General features: G+C 39.9%; 1 protein-coding gene across 1 annotated transcript in view; it reads left to right on the forward strand.

The window, feature by feature from the left end:
• The window catches only part of LOC124804891 (histone H4 transcription factor), a 94,915-nt gene that overhangs the window by 28,684 nt on the left and 50,234 nt on the right, over positions 1–15,997 (forward strand). The gene's annotated exons all lie outside the window — the stretch shown is intronic.

The following is a 15,997-nucleotide window of genomic DNA, read 5'->3' on the forward strand; positions in this document are numbered from 1 at the left end:
GTCGCACCGTATAGTGGGCGACAGGTTGGTATCCTATCGCTGTCCAGGGTGTCTCCAGACGTATCTTCAGTCTGAAATCTCATTGAATGGAGTAGAATTGTCATCAGTGATGAGTCCCTCTTTGAATTGAGCCCCAATGACGAGCAAAGCCGTGAGACGCTGCGGGCAGTGATCGGATACCAACCTATTGCCCGTATATTGTATGGAAAGGGAAATCTATAAAATATTGTGTCTGAAAATGTTTGTTACTCTTGTAAGAGTAACAACAATAAATTTAAACTTGCTTATGGTTGGGACTTGTTTAGTATTGAATTATATCAGTCCATGATTTGTGCTATACAATGATAGTGATGGTATTCGTAACTGATACTATCTGCATCCATTAATAAGGATTACTACTGCTATCATATCTAACTGAAATTTGATTTCATTCCCTAAAATGTTGGCTTCCAGGCATATACTGAGTGGAAAATTAATCACCTGAACTTGTAAAACCTCTATAATCTCCAGTCTTTGTATTTTTCCCATGCTAGGCTTAAGCTATGAGACCAGTTTTATGAAAGTAATCACACAAAGCTTTCTTAAACGCACACACTGCCTAGACAAGATATGAGTTCAGAATGATTTTGGAAACTATTTGGGGTAACATGAGAATGAAATTGAGAGAATGTATCGAGCATTTTGTGAACTGTCTGCTTCAAACAGTGGAAAATCCAAGACGGACTGTAACAATGTTATAAGAAGCAAAGTTGCTACTCAGCATATAGCGGAAATGCTGAGTCACAGATATGCATAACAAAAAGACTCACAATTAAAGCTTTTGGCCATTGGTCTTCATCAACAACACACACACACACACACACACACACACACACACACACACACACACACACACACACACACACCTCTCTCTCTCTCTCTCTCTCTCTCTCTCTCTCTGTGTGTGTGTGTGTGTGTGTGTGTGTGTGTGTGTGTGTGTGTGTGTGTGTGTGTGTATTTATTTATTGTGGACGAAGGCCAATGGCCAAAAGCTTTAATTGTGAGAGTCTTTTTGTTATGCATATTTGCGACTCGGCATTTCCGCCATATGGTGAGTAGCAACTTTCCTTCTCATAATATTGCTCTATTTGTTCATTGTAAGCCTTTCACTGTAGCCACAGGTAGCTACGTTGTAAACAATGCTGAGGTGGCAGATATGTTGAAGTGATGCCTGGAGGTTGGAGGTAGGAGCGAGACTGCAGGGGAAATAATATGATACTAACATTGTGCCTGGTGGGGGGGGGGGGGGGGTGGATTTGAGTGTGAGAGCACTTCAAAAGTAAAAATGGTGTGCCCGGAGGGTGTCTATGAGTGCAGGAGTACTTGTGAAATGGTACTATTTCACCTGGAGGGCCTGTAAGCATTACAAGAGCACTGGAAAGGTAGTAATGTTGCATCCGGGAGCCATTTATGAGTGCAGGAACACTTGGGGTAGGGAATGTGACAAGGAAGGAGAAGTAGCAAGAAGTCCTGCCATGTCAATAGCGATGTCTCTAATGACTTAGCGTGCAGCTGAGCACAAAAAGCGCAGGAAATGAGGGATAAATTTGGATCTTGGGGAAAATGGGGTTGACTGCTGGGGTCACAGGACAAGTTATCAAGGGACGTCGGGTCTGACAGCATTGAACATAATGGCCCAAAGGCAGCTGTTGCTGGAAGGTCCATGCATGCTGAAGGTTCTACAGAGCTGGTGCTGAGCCAGAAGAGGCTCGCTGTGGTGGACTCATCCAGAGCCCAAGTACCATGGAGGCACCTTGGGAAAGACAGCTGGGTCGCTTTGAAGCTGCAGTGATGCCAGATATCGTCTCCAACCTCAGTGCTTTTTGTATGCGATACTGTGTTTGCTGCATGTCATGCAGTGGAGATAGAATGTAGGGAGCGATGTCAGAGTCAGTGATAAACATACTGCAAAGAAAACTGGAAGTTAGCACACCTAGTTGAGGGAAAAGCTAGCTGACAGGCCCAATCTACCTGGGAATAGCACCCAGGTTTGCAAAAAACCCTCTCGTTAATGATGTTGGACAAGAGATTCACAAACCATCACCTAAGACAGGGATGAGACCGTGAAATCCGTGAAGCTGTCGGCAGTGGTGGAATGAAACTTGAAATCCTCAAAACTGTCACCAGTGGTGGAACGCAACTTGAAATTTTCAAAGCCATTGCCAACAATGGGACAAAAGTTGAAATTCTCAAAGCTGTCACCAACAATGGGACTAAACGTTGCCAAAGATGGAACAAAACACAAAACTGTTTATCCTTGTCACCAGTTAATGGAGCGAGACACTGGAAGCCAGCACCAAGGGCTGGGACAAAACCAAACAAATGTTGATCCTGATTGCAAAATGTGAGAACGAGATTCTTGAAGCCTTTACTAAAGACTGGGATGAACCGTAACAAATTTTTTATCCTCATCACCAATTGTTATGACTTACATCGGGGTTAGAATTGTGAAGAATACATTCTTAGGCCGATGGTAAATAATAAGTTTATTGATGAAAACATAAAAGCTTCTCTTCTTTGGAGCTAAATTACACAATTGCTACAAATAATTCTTAATCAAATCTCATGTTTTGAAGTGGGAGAGATCTGTTACATCCAGTGAACTGTAATAAACTGAAGACTGAGTCGTAATTACAGTCAAAGTCCAGTAATCCTGCACCCTACAGTCCGGCACAGTCAATAATCTGGCATTGCTTCATACATAGTGAATATTTCGGGTGTGTTCATTGGAATTCAGTTGCGCTCGTCAGTGGTCAACAGTTTAAGCCATGTAGTGCAAATGATTGTTTCAGCCCTGTCAGACAGCTGCTGCCATGCTCTTAATTGTCTACTGTGACTAAAAAGTGGTGTTCTAAAGTTGTTCTGTATCACAATTACAGTAGAGCTATTGTTGTGGGAACACTTTGTCACCCAAGCACCTCTGAAAACGAAGTGGAAGTGAAATATAACATATTATGCTTACAATACAACAAAAGCTTGACATCATAATAGAATTGAGAAAAGTGAGAATAAAAATAAGATTATCAAAGAATATGAAGTTTGTTCTTCAACAAGCTAGGATTTAAAAAACAAAAAAGGGAGGGGGAAGGTCAGCTTCAAAAGTTTGCCTCACAGACAGTTACAGTGAAAGGCATTGAATCACAAGAAACTTTGAAAAAGCCCAAACTGGATCAGTAGGATGAAATTTTTTACAAGTGGTTCTGTACCAGAAGGTCTGAAGGAAAACTGGTCTTATGATTATTGTAAAAGATAAAAAGTACTGTGATGATTTGGGGTTCTCAGAAACTGAATGTGTATTTTCTTACAGTTGGCTATATCGATTCAAACCTCCTCGTTTAATTCAGAAGCTTGATGTAGGTGTGGAGGTACAATCAGCAGATCAGAATGCAAATGAAGAATAGAAAGAAACATTTTGTAATTTGGTTAAACACCATAATTTAAGTGTTACTCAGATTTATAATGTCGATGAAGTGGGCCTACTTTGGCATTGTTTGCGTAGTCAGCTTTGTCAGGTAAAGATGAAAAGTGCTTCAGATGACATGTTCACTCCTTGCATTATTGCCAAATACAAAAACCCAGGAGTTTTTAAAGGTGTTTTAAATTTTTCTGTAATTTATGGAGCTCATTCCAGTACATGGATGACTTCAAAATCATTTAAGGACTATTATTTCTATGATTTCATATCTTTTGTGAGAGAAAATTAAAAAAAAAACATTGGTTTTCTGGAAAAAAGCAAGGTTTGTAACAAACTTTTGATTTAAGCACAAACATAAAGTCCTGTATGAAGTTGACTTGTCAAAATAGCGCCCCTTTATTTTTTTAAACGTCCTTTAGTGCAATACTTGACTGGCAAAAGGAAGACCAATACCCTACATCAAAGAATTGTAGACCTTAGCACAATATTAAAATTGGAATACTACTGTCTAATAAACTAGGGATGAAATCCAGAGTAAACAATACCCAAAAGTACTATATAAGTACATGTGGTTCTTAATTATAGCATGCATCTGACGAAAATGGTGGCAGCTAGAAATGAAGCTTGTGCTCCAGGTTTTAAAACGTCAAAAGATAGAGTAGCAATCTTAGCTTGCTGCAATACCTCTGGAGATCATAAATTGCCTCTTTTGTTAATTTGTAAGTCTCCCAAATCAAGAACATTCATAAATATGCAGATTTAGGTTGTGCGAGTTTTGTATAAAAATCAAAAAAGTGCCTGTGGCAGAAACAAAACAATATTTAACAAGCAAAAAATTACCTCTCAGAACAATAGTTAATCTAGACAACGCCTGGATGTCACCCTGAAGCTGAAGAACTTTGTAGTGGAAACATTTAAGCAATTTTTTTTACTTCCCAATACTACTAGTCTAAACAGTGGACCAAGAAACACTATTATGTTTGAAAAAACTGTGTTGATGTAAGTTGTTGCAACAACTTCTGCACTCTACAGAAGATGAGCATCAGTTGACAAAAACTGCCCAGAAAAAGTAATATGAAGGATATTTTCTACTGGGCTGCAGGCTTTTGGAATCATTTAAAATCCAAAAAAACTGAAAGAATTCCTGGGAAATTGCCTTGGAGGAACATAATAAAAATGAAAATAAATATAATGAAAGCAACACTGACACACTGTTAGAAGAAAATGAAATGAACAGTTGTTAGGTCTTGTTCAACATCTTTCTGGGTGCAAAAATGCAGACAACAATGAAGTCTAAATATGGTTGAGCTAATATGATCAGTATGAAGTGACCTACAATGCTGTGGAATACAGACAAGTATCGTTTTGGCGCCAACAAAATGTGTCATAGTGATGGAATGGCAGCATTAGAATTATCACTGCACTATATGGAACAGCAGAATGTGGTGACAGTAGCTGACGTTATGTTTCTATGAAAATGGCAGGCTACACTGCCAAGATCAGTCATTCTTTGCAAAAACAAATAACTATTGATTCTTTATCCAAAAGTAAAATATGTAAAGCAGTAAGTTCTGAGTCTATTTTTAAATAAAAACTCTCTAAAATTGTCACGCTTGATGTAATTTGAGTTTTCCCAAATTTGAATTCTACTGCTTGGTCCTAGCTTGAATTACCCAGGTTTTACTTCCAACAAGGGTGACAGTATCTTGTGACAGTGAGCTGCCAATAGCCCATTCAGTGATGAAATGGAACATGTGACTTAACCTTACTTGCTAATTTCAAAAGATGAAGCTACAGAGTAAATATAAGAAGCTAAGAAACTAGGCACAAGAGAAATAAAAGAAAAGCTTTCTTCGAACAGCAGAGCTTCAGGGAGGGACACTAGTCTGACATTGCAATGAGGGAGGCACAATGCCTCAATCTTGGACAGAAAAGTAAAGATAGAAAAACCAGTACAACCAGAGGGGTTTAGCTTGGACCATCCTTGTTTGGCAGAAGGAGAAATAAAGAATAGACCAGTGACACAGCAGAAAGGTAATAATAAACAGGGACAGGCAAAAAAATACAGTTGGATAGTGTCAGAGGCCACAACTTACTGGCAACAAAACGGAGAACAGTGATCTTGCTGCCTCAGCGATGTGAGAAACTGTGCCGCTGAAAGGTTGTCAGAACTAGTCCCGGTCTGCTGTGGGAAGAGTTAAGGCAGAACTAGGCAAATAAGTGCAATGGGCATTAATCATTCATAAAATTTGAACATGATAATATTTCTACAAATTCTCTGACAAAGTGTAACGTTTTTAAACATTTTTGGAAGGTGACTGTCAACAACTGTCAAATAACATATGAAATGCATGTTTGGCCATCAGCTATGTTTATTTTAAACACAAATATCAACCAGTTTCAATCATTGACCATCTTCACAGATAAGGGTTAAAATGGTTTAAGCCACCACATTACATTTGTCGTTACTTAAATGATGTGTGAAGCATGTCATGAATATCAGTATATGACACTGGACTTCTAAAAGCAAACATACCAAGTGTATACAAAGTGGCACTGAGGAGAAGATCTGCTCTTGACATGCTCTACACATTATTTAAGTAATGCCAAATGTAATGTGGCGGCATAAAACTCTTATCCGTGAAGATGGTCCATGACTGAAACTGATTGATATTTGGGTTTAAAATAAAAGCAGCTAATAGTCATACACGCATTTTATATGAAGTGTAATGGTCCTATTATGTCAAAGGTTCATTGACAAAGATAGGTGTGTAACCATTTGGTGATGAAGTCCACATCACTCAAATGTAGTGAACATTAATAAATTGTCCTCAGATAAATTGTGGCCAATAACATTAACAATATCTGAAAATTCTTGATAAGTAAGTATAAAATATAGTTATAAACAAGAACAGACATGCATGCAAATCTCTAGTTCTATTGTCCCTAAGTTCTTAGTGAGCTAGTAACAAGTACCACACAGTGATAACTAAAAATTGCTAATGCAGACGAATTTCAGTTTTAATTGATATTTCATAAGTGTGGTCCTTTCAGGTCTTAAGAGTGTAATTATTAGAAAGTGGGCTTCGACTACATCACGTTGTGCCCTGAAATGACTGTTTGTCCTGTCTATCATTTTACAAAATCTCATAGAGCTTTAATTCTGTTACATGCATTATTAATTTTCTGTCACAATGTGCATATGTCTGGAAATTTCAATGACTTTCATTATAATATTTCAGTATTTTGCATAGAATGCAAGTAACACAAGATCTTGGCTTCTTCCCAGCTGATTCAAGAACATTTTTCTACACAAGAGACTTGTCAGGTAGTGCCCTACTCCTTCCTCCCGCCCCTTTCCCTTGTACACTTTCACCCAAGTCAGTTTTCACTACTAATTGTGATACACAGGGTTTACAAGCCTTGCCTTCGGGCACCCCTTTCTGCTTAGCACTTCAGCTGGCCTCTACTACTAATAGCCGCTATCGACAGGGGATCTCAAGTTGATTCCGTATTTCTAGATTTCCGGAAAGCTTTTGACACCGTTCCTCACAAGCGACTTCTAATCAAGCTGTGGGCCTATGGGGTGTCGTCTCAGTTGTGCGACTGGATTCGTGATTTCCTGTCAGGAAGGTCGCAGTTCGTAGTAATAGACGGCAAATCATTGAGTAAAACTAAAGTGATATCAGGTGTTCCCCAGGGAAGTGTCCTGGGACCTCTGCTGTTCCTGATCTATATAAATGACCTGGGTGACAATCTGAGCAGTTCTCTTAGGTTGTTCGCAGATGATGCTGTAATTTACCGTCTAGTAAGGTCATCCGAAGACCAGTATCAGTTGCAAAGTGATTTAGAAAAGATTGCTGTATGGTGTGGCAGGTGGCAGTTGATGCTAAATAATGAAAAGTGTGAGGTGATCCACATGAGTTCCAAAAGAAATCCGTTGGAATTCGATTACTCGATAAATAGTAAAATTCTCAAGACTGTCAATTCAACTAAGTACCTGGGTGTAAAAATTACGAACAATTTCAGTTGGAAAGACCACATAGATAATATTGTGGGGAAGGCGAGCCAAAGGTTGCGTTTCATTGGCAGGACACTTAGAAGATGCAACAAGTCTACTAAAGACACAGCTCACACTACACTCATTCGTCCTCTGTTAGAATATTGCTCCGCGGTGTGGGATCCTTACCAGGTGGGATTGACGGAGGACATCGAAAGGGTGCAAAAAAGGGCAGCTCGTTTTGTATTATCACGTAATAGGGGAGAGAGTGTGGCAGATATGATACGCGAGTTGGGGTGGAAGTCATTAAAGCAAAGACGTTTTTCATCACGGCGAGATCTATTTACGAGATTTCAGTCACCAACTTTCTCTTCCGAATGCGAAAATATTTTGTTGAGCCCAACCTACATAGGTATTGTATTGTATTGTATTTTTTATTGGTCCTGTTGTCTACATAGCAGCTTATGCATAAGACATTGGACAAGTCAAGTTATAAAAATAAGGGCTGAAAGTCATTACAAGGCATACATATTTAAGGTTACAATAATACACTTTACACGTAAGCATTTATATAACACATTTCATAAATTTAAATATTGTTAAATGGAGTAAAAGCAGTGATGCTGTAAATATGACTCAAGAGATTTTCCAAATGTATTGACCTCAGTGATAGCTTTTATGTTTTCAGGAAGTTTGTTATAAAGCTTAACTCCCATGTGAAAAGTACCTTTTTGGCACAGTGCTGTGCTGATTTGAGTCATATGTAAGTTTCTGTTTTGTCTGGTAAAGTGCTCATGTATATCACAGTTTTTTTGCAGTCTCCGGTCCTTGCCTATTACATTTAATTTAAAGAACAAAAGGGTTTCCATAATGTATACACATGGTAATGGAGGAATACCAGATTTCTTAAACAGGGGTTTACAAGAGTCTGTAGGCTTGCACCCAGACAAGATTCTAATGGCCCTTTTTTGTAGTTTAAAAGTGCTATTAGCTGTTTTAGGAATGATCATCAAAATAAAATAAGAGAAATCAGAGCTCGAACAGAAAGGTTTAGGTGTTTGTTTTTCCCGCGCGCTGTTCGGGAGAGGAATGGTAGAGAGATAGTGTGATTGTGGTTCGATGAACCCTCTGCTAAGCACTTGAATGTGAATTGCAGAGTAATCATGTAGATTTAGATGTAGATGGTACGTATTGTACAGAAAACTCACAGTTGTGGCACCTCTGGCAGCCCTCTCAGCTTGGCATCTCTTGGGTCTTAAACCAGACCAGCTTGTTCTGACTTTTATATAATTTTCCCTTTTGCACATGCAAAATGCTTGTTGGATAACGGTCAAGCATTTGCCTGAGAAATTTTCAATCACTTGTTGCTACCCAAATTGAGCATCTATCCAATCCTTGTAATTTTTTCTTAAAAGTGGATCGGAGATCTCACACCGTCTCTGTAGTCCAAAGCACATCTTCCTATCTATAAAATTGTCTCTGTAGAAATTTTTCTAATTTAGGAAATTTTGTTGTACAGCTCACAAAAGATGCTTCAAAAATTTCTTCTACATCGACATAGATATTCTGCAAGCCATCGCACAGTGCCTGGCGGAGGGTATCCTGTATCACAACTAGTCATTTCATTTCCTGTTCCACTCGCCAACAGAGTGAGATAAAAACAACTCTCTATATGTGTCCATATGAGCCCTAATTTTCTCGTATCTTATCTTCGTGGTCCTTAAGCACAATGTACGTTGGCGGCAGTAGACTCATTCAGCAATCAGCTTCAAATGCCGGTTCTCTAAATTTTCTCAATAGTGTTTTTCATAAAGAACATTGCCTTCCCTTTAGGGGCTCCCATTTGAGTTCAAAAACATCTCCGTAACACTTATGTGTTGTTCGAATCTACCAGTAACAAATCAAGCAGCCCTCCTCTGAATTGCTTTGATGTCTTCCTTCAATCCGACCTGGTACGGATCCCAAACACACTATCAGTACTCAAGAATAGGTCGCATCAGCATCCTATATGCAATCTCCTTTACAGGTGAACCACACTTTCCTAAAATTCTCCCAATAAACTGAAGTCAACCATTTGCCTTCCCTAGCACAGTTCTCACGTGCTTCTTAAACCTCACAATGCTTGCAACGTTATGCTCAGATGTTTAATGGACTGGACTGTGTCAAGCAGGACACTAGCAGTACTGTATCTGAACATTACAGCTTTGATCTTCGTACTCATCTGCATTGACTTACGTTTTTCCATATTCAGGGCTAGTTGTCATTCATCACACTTGTTTCTGATGAACACTTGCCGTTGAGGACAACATACTGGGTTCTATTATTAAAGAAGTCGTCAAGCCACTCGCGTATCTGTGAACTTATTCCATATGCTCGTACCTTCATTAACAGCCTGCAATGGGGTATTGTGTCAAATGCTTTCCGGAAATCTAGAAATATGGAATCTGTCTGTTGCACCTCATCCATCATTCTCACGAAGTAACCTCCCCATCCCAACCTCCTCAGATTTAGTGGTAAGAGGGCCCAGTGGATAGCTCTTCAAAAATTGAGTGCAGATCAAGCATGAAAACAGGAAGGAGGTGTGCTGAACTATGGAAAAAAAGGGCAAAATAGAGACAACAAACTTTCCAAGACCAAGGACTGCAATAAAGAGCAGCCTGAAATAGCAACGGTGTCATGGGATGCGGTCACGGTATTGGACTGCCAAGTGGGCGAGCTGTGTTTAAAACTCACTTGTGCCATTATTTTATTTATTTATTTGACAATGTTATGAATGTATGTTCTCTTTCTGCAATATTGGCAGTTGTCATACTATACATTGGTTATAGAACATGAGCCATGTGGTAAGAATACGTTACTGTCGTAAGTAAACATGATGAATAGTGAGAGCAGGCAAGGTACCATATAGACATCTCACAAAAATGAAAGCAACAAAAAGCGGGTGTGAACTATGTTACAAAAAAAGGATTCCAAAACGGAACGCAGCTTCAAAAATGTTAAAAATATATGTTTTGACTACGCACAGAGAAACTATATGGTTGTGAAACTGTTGCGTTCATTTGTTGCAGCTTATGTGACAAACTGTTATGTTTTCATCATGTCCTTGGGAGTGGTCACATTTACATTCATATGAACACCTAAATTGAGCAGGGAGACATATCTCACTCACTTACCAGGCATACAAATTAGGTGCATCAATAAGAGATTCCTATCATATGACACATGTACTGTCACTGATGCCTTGTATGACATGCCAGATGTGTTTTCCGGTGGAGGAATTGGTTGACTTGATGCCTTGTCATCAAACATTTGTGGTTCCCATTCGATAGCCATTTTGTTTCGGTTGCTAATAGAGTAGTTGTGCAGAATCAACTTCTTTCATCATTATAGGTCCCTTCTTTACAACTCGCAGTTGCAAATGAATATTCCACCACGACACAGATACGAATCTGAATACAATGAATGGGGAGGAGGGGGGGGGGGGGGGGATCGCACAAGGGAACTTTGAACAGGGCTCGCCTGCTTTGCAGTCATAAGACAGGAGGTAAGAAAATAAAAGATACAGAAACCTGAAAGGGCGTGAAGAAAAGAATAGGTACTGAGAAGAAATCGCAAGACCAAAGAAATATAACAAAAGTTAAGGCCATACGAGTGGCAAGAATCCGGGGCACGTTGCAATGTCAGTTCCCACCAGCAGAGTTCTGGGAAGCTAGTGTTTGGTGAAAGAATCCAAATGGCAAGTGTGCCGAAACAGGCACCGTGATCACAACTGTCATGTTGTAGAGCATGCTCTGCAACAGGATATTGTGTGTTGTCAGTGTACATCCTTTGTCTATGTCCATTCGTATTCATCATAACTGATAACTAGTGTTAGTTATACCAATGTAGAACGCCGAACAGTGTTTCCATAACAGCTGGTACACAATGTGCCATTTCACAGATCCCTTTGATGGTATATGTTTTGCCAGTTATAGGTTTGGTACAGGTAGGAGGGTGGTTAGGGCAAGTCACATGGCGAGGTTAGTCACAGGAGTAGGAGCCATGTGGTTGGGAAATAGATGCTGAATGATCGTAGGGTCTGACCAGGCTATTGCAGAGTTTGGGGAGACACAGAAAAGCCATGTTAGGTGTTGTGGGCCTCATTTCAGGGCAGATGTTAGGAAGTCATAGTCTTGTCGAAGTAGCTGATTAATACATTGAAGACCAGGATAATACTGAGTGACAAAAAATGTACTCCTAACCTGTTTTCTGGTGGGATCAGCAGTACCAGAATTGGATGTAAAGGCCTGGAAGATCTGCTTTTGACCCAGGTTTGTGGGGTAATTATGACCAGTAATGCTAGATCAACATTTTAATATTTTGAAATTAGTAATTCCTGTATAAGTCCAATATGTTCATATAGTGACAGATTAACCCTAGGACGCCCAAGCCTTTCTTTCTAACTTGAATGCCTAGGGGGGGGGGGGGGGGAGGGGGGGGGGGGTGTTCGGTGAGCCCACAGGTATTAAATAAGTTTACTGACAAAAAATTACAACTTTCAAAATGGCTTATGTATTTTAACTAAGGCATCGGTTTATAAATATTGGATTGAGTGAATAAAAAATTGACATATTACAATACAAAATACAGATGTGTTCATATACAATATACTACTCTGAGTCCTCAACTTCAAGGCAAGAGACACACTTCACAATTTTTTCTGAATGTGTGTTACACACATGTTTATGAACTGTCCACAATACTGTTTTGGTTTACTTAGATTGCTGTACTTCTGCTTCTTTGTTTTAGCTTCTCTTACACAAATATGGCACCGACCTTTCCCTGCAGGAGGCTGACGTGCGTCTGTTGTCACTTCTTTGGTTTTCTTTTGTAGAATATTCTCCATTGATTGAACAATTTGGTTAGATAACCCTCTTGCATTGGCACTTCTTTCTTCTACCTGCAATTTCACTAGTTCCATCCCAGCTTGCAGAAGATAAGTTTCCGTTTGTTGTGTTTCTTTTCATTCCATCTTGGATGTTGCAGGATGAATATGGTGGTTGCATTGATAGCACAAATGTCGATAAGAGTGTAAAATACAGATAGAGGCCATCTCTTTGTTCCCATCTTGCAGGTGTACATATGCGCCATTTGATCAATGGTATCAATTCCACCTTTAGTGGAATTATAATATGCATTTATCTCGGTTTTATTCTTCTCTCCTCCAACAGTATCTTTATCTTGGTGCATTGTTGACAACATCAGTAAGTTTTTGCTTGGTTTCGTTTTTGCTATGTAGGACACCAAAGTTACTGGAGGCCTACCTGTTGATAGGTCTGTGAACAAGAACATTGATGAATATAGCTCTCGATTATAGCTCTCGATTTGACGTGCTCTTCATTATGTCTGGAATATGCTTCCTGTTTGACTGGAGAGTTCCTACTGTAGTAACTTTGTAGTCTTGGTATAACTCTTCCGCCAAATCCACCGATGTGTAGTACCGGTCTGTAGTAATATTTTGACCAGTATTTTTCACAGGTGCTACCAGACGTTTGACAACAGCTGCTGAACCCTGTTCTTCTTTCGACAAATTCTGAACATTACCTGCATAGGGTTCCATATTCAAGACGTATCTGTCAACTGCATCAGACATGTTGCGTACATGAGGTGTGGCTAGAAAAAAACCGGACTAATACTGGTGAAGCAATAAAACGAATGCAATAAGGCTGAAAGTCGCGTGGCCTGTCACGTGACTCTCGCTCCGCCTACTGCTCGAGTTTCATCTGCCTCCTGCACTCAATCTGCCCGTGGCGTCTGTTTTAAGTAGTTGACGTTTTGTCTGTGCGTCGGAAAATGTTGATTGTACAGAAAGAACAGCGTGTTAACATCAAATTTTGTTTCAAACTAGGAAAATCTGCAAGTGAAACGTTTGTAATGTTACAACAAGTGTACGGCGATGATTGTTTATCGCGAACACAAGTGTTTGAGTGGTTTAAACGATTTAAAGATGGCCGCGAAGACACCAGTGATGACACTCGCACTGGCAGACCATTGTCAGCAAAAACTGATGCAAACATTGAAAAAATCGGTAAACTTGTTCGACAAGATCGCCGTTTAACAATCAGAGCAGTGTCTGAGTTAACAGGAGTTGACAAGGAAAGTGTTAGGCAGATTCTTCATGAAAGTTTCAACATGAACAAAGTGTGTTCAAAAATGGTTCCAAAGTGTCTCACAATTGAACAGAAGGAACGCCGAAGAATGATTTGTTCTGACATCCTGGAAAACATTGAAAGTGATCCCACCTTCTTACAAAATGTTATTACTTGCGATGAATCGTGGTTTTTTACTTACGATCCCGAAACTAAACGCCAATCGATGCATTGGAAAACTCCTGGTTCTCCACGACAAAAAAAAGCACGAATGTCAAAATCGAAATTCAAGGCAATGATGATTGTTTTTTTTTTTTTTTTACATCAAAGGGATTGTGCACATTGATTGGGTACCAGAGGGACAAACAGTGAATCAGCATTACTACATTAGCGTCCTGGCTACCCTACGTGAGCGAGTACGGAGAAAACGGAACGATTTGTGGAGAAAAAAGTCATGGATCCTTCACCAAAACAATGCCCCAGCTCACAGTGCGTTGTCAGTGAAGACGTTTTTGGCAAAACACAACATTCCCAACTTAGATCATCCACCCTACTCACCTGATTTGGCCCCCCTGTGACTTTTTTCTTTTCCCTAAAGTCAATCTGCAGCATTGCTATGAACAGTGGAAAATTCGTATGGAGCGGTGTAGAGACCGAGGAGGAGAGTACATTGAAGGAGATAACATGAAATTGTAAATAAATGTTTTTTCCAGCATCAGTCCGGTTTTTTTCTAGCCGCACCTCGTAAGGATGCCATACTTGCCCGGTTTATCCTTCATAAATACTTTGAAGGGGCAGCGCCCTCTAAACAAGCTGAGCACCTCATCAGTGGTGAGGTGGACCCCTGGTTTATACAGTAGTGGAAACCTATCATTCACTTTGTTGAAAACATCACGTATTGCTGTGAACTTGTCTGCTTCCCTTCTTAGCTGGCGGGTACTTTTGTCATCAAACCTTATGATTGCAATAAGTTCCTTGAAACTTTCTCTTGCCATAATACCCTTGTAAACTGGCCGACTTATTAGGTCTGACCAGAGATCGTGTACACTGACAGAATTCTCCTTATTTACCCCCCATACGTATCAGGATTCCTATAAAGGCATACAATTCTTTCTCATTAGTCAAAGTAACATTTTGCCTAACTGCCTCTTCATTTGAATATTTTACTATAACATCCATGATGTCAGGTGTAAGAATTAACTTCAAGTCTTCTCCAGGTGAATGGTAAACACCAGCTGGAGTTACTCCTGCCTGCTCTCATACTAGATTAGCAACAGATCTCCGAGGAATTCTAGGCTGTATGTTTACGTACCGTCTTCCAGACTTAGCCACAATAACATCCTGATGGTCACTGCCTGAAGCTGCGCTTCTTCATCTTCTCTAACATCCACATCACTTTCCCGATCTGAATCATACTCCATAACACCATCCTCATATTCACTTTCACTCCTCGAGTCAGAATCTTCATCTAAAATTTCATTCAGAACTCTTTCTAAAGACGAGTCACGTATTCTTTTAGTCATTTCTAAGTCTGGGTGTGAACAGTAGGGAACTGCACTAACTCACTGCAAGTTTACAAGGTAAATAACAGCTGACTGACATCAACAATCACTTCCTCTGAAAGTAAACTGATTGTTGTGAATATCAAGAATACCAACCAACAAGAAACTAACTTGCATTGTTGTAGAGATGAGAAATACAAAATCCTACTAAGGGAAATTTTCCATAGCATGGAAGCCTATGGAGGGGGAGGGGGGTGTTGGACCCATAATAAGTTTATTTATTTTCTCTTTCAAAGCAGGAATTTTCTATAAAATATATTGACACTAACGTTTTATAAAATAGCCAACAAAGAATAACTCAAAGGGAATATGTAGTATGAAAGTTACTTGGGAAAAAGCAGGGGACATAAAAAAATTGTGGGTTCAACACACACCCCCCCCCCCCCCCCCCCCCCCCCCCCCCCCCCCCCCCCCGCCTTAGGCATCCTAGGGTTAATAAACAGTATGATCATTGTATGCTTCAATTATTGTAATTATATAGACCATTTATATTCATTAAACATTCTTTAAAGCTTCCAGTAAGGCAAGGCAATGGTTTATCAAATAAACTTTTCATACAATGTAGTTTAATTGTAGCACCCCCACCAACAAATACTCATTTACAGTTTTCACATAATCATAATAGTGGTTCAAATAGCTCTGAGCACTATGGGACTCAACATCTGAGGCCACCAGTCCCCTAGAACTTAGAACTACTTAAACCTAACTAACCTAAGGACATCACATACATCCATGCCCGAGGCAGGATTCGAACCTGCGACCGTAGCGGTTGCGCGGTTCCAGACTGAAGCACCTAGAACTGCTCGGCCACACCGGCCCGGCATAATAATCAAACATCACAATTCACTGAAGA

Source organism: Schistocerca piceifrons, chromosome 7 (assembly GCF_021461385.2).
Source record: "Schistocerca piceifrons isolate TAMUIC-IGC-003096 chromosome 7, iqSchPice1.1, whole genome shotgun sequence".
In the NCBI taxonomy this organism is placed as follows: Eukaryota; Metazoa; Arthropoda; class Insecta; order Orthoptera; family Acrididae; genus Schistocerca; species Schistocerca piceifrons.